The 4517-nt window shown below is 45.6% G+C and overlaps 1 long non-coding RNA gene across 1 annotated transcript; it reads left to right on the top strand.

Moving 5' to 3' along the window:
* The first annotated feature begins 650 nt into the window (after positions 1–650).
* On the top strand, positions 651–4299 carry LOC138929727 (uncharacterized). The gene is made up of 2 exons (XR_011445935.1): positions 651–966; positions 4027–4299. It is a non-coding gene; the product is annotated as an uncharacterized lncRNA (long non-coding RNA).
* Positions 4300–4517: the final 218 nt, after the last annotated feature.

The raw sequence follows: 4517 nt of genomic DNA, 5'->3' as shown, positions 1-4517 counted from the left end.
TCCTGTTTGTTTCTGATTATATTCGTTGTCCTGCGGTCTATCTTGTTTGGCATTAATATAGCCACTCTAGCTTTTTTTATTATAAATGTTTACATGGTTAACTTTTTTCATTCTTAAATAATACATGACTGGTCTTGCTTTTTTTTTATTCAGCTTGTCAGTTTCTATCTTTCAGAGTATTTAGTACATTTACATGTAATATAATTAGTGATATGTTTGGGCTTATACCCACAAGATCACTGAATGTTTTCTATTAGTTTCGTCTGTTCTTTGTTCTTTTTTCCGTTCGTATTTTATCTCCTCTATTGGCTTATTGGCTGCATTTCTTTGGGTTATTTTGAAAATGGCTGTTCTAACGTTTGTAATATTCATCTTTAGTTTATCACAATCTACTTTGAAATGACAGCATGCCACTTAACATGTAATGTGGAGCCTGTACACTTTCATTTTCCCTTCCTCTCCTTTATATCAACATTATTGTACACTTTACTTCTGCATGTGTTTAACACCCTACAGTTCATCACTATTTTCTTTTCTCTGAATAATCAATCATCTATCAAACACACTGAAAATGAAATCGGTGTTTTACCATTTCCAGAGCTCTTCCTTTCTCCTTGTAGGTCTGAGTACCCACCGGGTGTAATTCCCTTTGCTTTCAGGACTTCCTTTGACAGCTCTTCTAACACAGGTCCACTGGCCATGGCTTTCTGAGCTATGTGAGCTCTGGTTCATTCACCTCCCAGATTCTTAGTAGTTGTTCTTTTTCTGGTGGTTTCCCTTTGCCTGGCTTTGTGGACGCTTGCCATATACTGGCTCAAATTAATATTCACCAATGCTGCTGCTGCTGCTGCTAAGTCACTTCAGTCGTGTCCGACTCTGTGAGACCCCACAGATGGCAGCCCACCAGGCTCCGCCGTCCCTGGGATTCTACAGGCAAGATAGACTCAGCTAATACCATGGGCTGAGGTATGCTTGAAATGGCGTGTGATTGTGGTATGAATGTATGTCTGTGTTTTAGTGTATATACACCGAGTGTATACTTCCTTTCACTTTCTGTCTTATGACCTCTGTTTATTCTTTCCTATCTATCCAAATTTATATACAACTCAGAACAAAATATGTTCTCATTTATTTATGCTCTAAATATCATAAAACAGCAATAAAATATCATAAAAGCTCACCAAAATACCATAAAGAATTTATAGTAATAATTTATATTCATAGTGGGGAGAAATTCAAAGTCTTAATGTGCAGCCAAGTTCTGGAGAAATGTAAATTGTGTTAAAGTTGCTTTACTCTCTGTAAACTTTGCGGTACGCAGACTTGTTTACTTGCGGTTTAACGTTCAGCACAAAGCAATGCACTAGAAAATTCTCACTTGGGTTGTAGATAGACTTCAATTTAGAGTTTATATTTCTGAACTGAAGAGATAAAGTCCAATTCCCATAGGAGCAGGGGTGGGAAGAACTCATTTCCTTTCCTTTGGTTTTCTTTGAACACTAGCCAGCCCTTGCATGCATGTTCAGTTGTGTCCAACTCTTTGTGACCCCCTGTACTGTATAGTCCATGGAGTTCTTCAGACCAGAATACTGGAGTGGGTAGCCTTTCCCTTCTCCAGGGGATCTTCCCAACCCAGTGATCAAAACCAGGGTAAATAAAATAACAAAGTCTTGGCAATTGCTTGGTGCTCCAGTGGTTAGAACTTGGTACGTTCACTGCCATGGGCCTAGATCAGAAAATAAATTTTAAAAAAGTCTTAACACACACACACAAACCAAATCTATTAGACTAATCCTGAGTGGAAGGACTTCCCTGGTGGTCCAGTGCCTAAGACTCCACACTCGCAGTGCAAGGGGCCCAGGTTCCATCACCAGTGAGGGAATTAGATCCCACATGCTGCAGCTGAGTTTGCGTGTTGAAACTAAAGATCCTACACGCTACCATGAAGACCCAGTGTGGCCAAATAAATAAATATTAAGAAAAATACTGGGTGGGAAAGCAACAAAGTTCATATGCAATGGAAATTTGCCACGTCTATCTAGAATCCAAACACAAGATTATTTTGCAGTTGCCAAGTAAACAGAGAGAAGGATCTCCTTCCTGCCATGGGAGTTGAAGGACAGTCAGCCCTCTCCCGCTGGCAACCAAGCACAGCTGGAGGGGCTGCGGCTCCTTGTCACTCTACCTCGACGCTCTTCCTGGGCCGATTGGGAGATGCAGGGATAAATGGAGATGGCTTATAAGTAATGAAGAAATTTACACCACGGATCTCTTGTACATGATCAAAGCCCTGTGGAGTTCTGGCAAATAGCTGGTGAGAGCGACACAGGGGTGTTGTCCCCAGTGGACGGTTCCAGGGGCAAGATTGAGCTTGGATACAGGCTCAGCTGCCTGGTGATATGAGCACCTATTTGGTTTCAATTCATACAGTATGAGAGCACTGAACGCTGGGCTCAAAAAGAGGATATAATTGAAATCATGTGTGTGCATGCCTACACATACACAGGGGTGTGTGTGAGGGCAGTGCTAACCAGTGGCCTTCAGCCAGTGCCCAGAACTGCACAGACCGGCCCCACCCTCCATCCGCTCTGGCTCTGTCCTCACAGGGAGCCCATGTGCCTGCACTTTCCTACACAGCTTTGCCTGCACAAGACCAGGCAAGCACTCCTCGTCCCTGCCGGTCCCTGGCGACAGTCACCCACTGCACCGAAACAAATCAAGTCCTCACCTGCCTCCTTCCCCAGGGAACTCTAGAGTTCAGATCTTCATGCCAAGCCCTGCCTGCTGGCCTTCCTGGCTGCTATAGCTGGGGAGAGAAGCAGGTAGGGATGTGTGCTCCAGCCACCATCCCCCTCAAAGCCCTGGGCTTGACCCCCTGGTATTAGTTAGACAAGGAAGGAGAGAGGGATGTCAAGGTAGAAGGTACCTCCAGATACCTCCGAGGCGGAGCCACAAAAGGCAGGAGAGTGGGATGCTCAAGAGAGTAGATTGCAATCTGCGCTGGGTCTTCACTGCTGCAGGGGATTTTCTCTAGCCGTGGGGACAACACTCTCAATAGTTGTGGTGTGCACAGGCTTAGTTGCCCCGCAGCCTGTAGGAATTTCCAGGACCAGGGATCGAACCTGTGTCTTCTGCACTGGCAGGCAGATTCTTTACCGCTGGGCCACCAGGGAAAACCCTCAGCTCTACTCTTGACTGACTGTGAGCTGGGACAAATTCTTCAAGCTCACTACACCCCGGTTTCCTCATCTGTAACAACTTCATAAGAACTGCCACACTTATCAAGCTTTGAAACATATACATAACCATATGTAAAATTAGACAGCCAGTGGAAATTTGCTATATGACCCGGGGAACTCAAATCTGCTGCTCTGTGACAACCTGGAGGCGGGGGATGGGGTGGAAAATGGGAGGGAGGATCCAGAGGGAGGGGATGTGCAGGTACCTCTGACTGATGCATGTTGATGTATGGCAGAAACCAACACCATATGGTAAGACAATTGTCCTCCAATTAAAAGTAAGTAATTAAAAAAAAATTGCTACACTTATCAAATGTGCCTGCAACGGTTCTGAAAATGGAGGAAGCCCTGTACAGATGTTTTTAGTGCGATGCAGACTGAAAAGGAATGTGTCAAGGACAGATGCTGGACCAGAGAAAGACAGGGCCCTTGTGGGTGGAATGCTGTGTCTGCCCAGTGCCAGGCTTTGGATGGTGCGATAGGAGGGCTACACCTGAAAGCCTAGCGTCACCAGGTGCGTTGCTGGTGGAGACGCTACAACAAGCCCTCCCATCCTCAACCACCTCGAGTATACACACTCCTCCCAACAGGAGGTCAAATCTGTTTCCCCCTCACTTAACTCTGGGCTGGCCTTGGACTTTCTTTGGTCAATAGAATGTGGCCAAAATGATACTGTGTGCTTTCTGACAATCAGCCTCATTTGGCCTTGTAGCATCTTTTTTTTTTTTTAATTATTTATTGGACTTTCCTGGTGGCGCAGTGGATAAGAGTCTGTCTGCCGATGCAGGGGACACAGGTTCAATCCCTGGTCCGGGAGGATTCCACGCGCCATGGAGCACCTAAGCCCGTGAGCCACAGCTACTGAGCCCTGGAGCGGCAGCTACTGAAGCCCATGCACCTAGACCCTGTGCTCCACACGAGGAGAAGCCACCGCAAGGGGAAGCCTGCAGACCACAGTGGAGAGTGGCTGCTAGAGAACTAGGGAGAAGCCCATGAGCAGCAATGAAGACCCAGCACAAAAAAAAAATAAATAAAATAAAATAAATTAAATTTTAAAATATTTATTTATTTTTATTGATTTATTTGGCTGTGTTGGGTCTCAGTGGTAGCATGCAAGATTGTTAGTTGTGGCATGTGGGATCTTAGTTCCCTGACTACGGATCAAACCCTGGTCCCCTTCATTAGGAGCATGGAGTCTTAGCCACTGGACCACCAGGGAAGGCCCTGGCCTTGTAGCTTCTGCTGCAGGGTGGTCTTGGAACCCTCTGCCACCATGTC

Source organism: Ovis canadensis, chromosome 11 (genome assembly GCF_042477335.2).
Source record: "Ovis canadensis isolate MfBH-ARS-UI-01 breed Bighorn chromosome 11, ARS-UI_OviCan_v2, whole genome shotgun sequence".
Lineage (NCBI taxonomy): Eukaryota > Metazoa > Chordata > Mammalia > Artiodactyla > Bovidae > Ovis > Ovis canadensis.
Note: the sequence above shows the minus strand (reverse complement) of the source record. Positions and strands in the feature narration are given on the sequence as shown.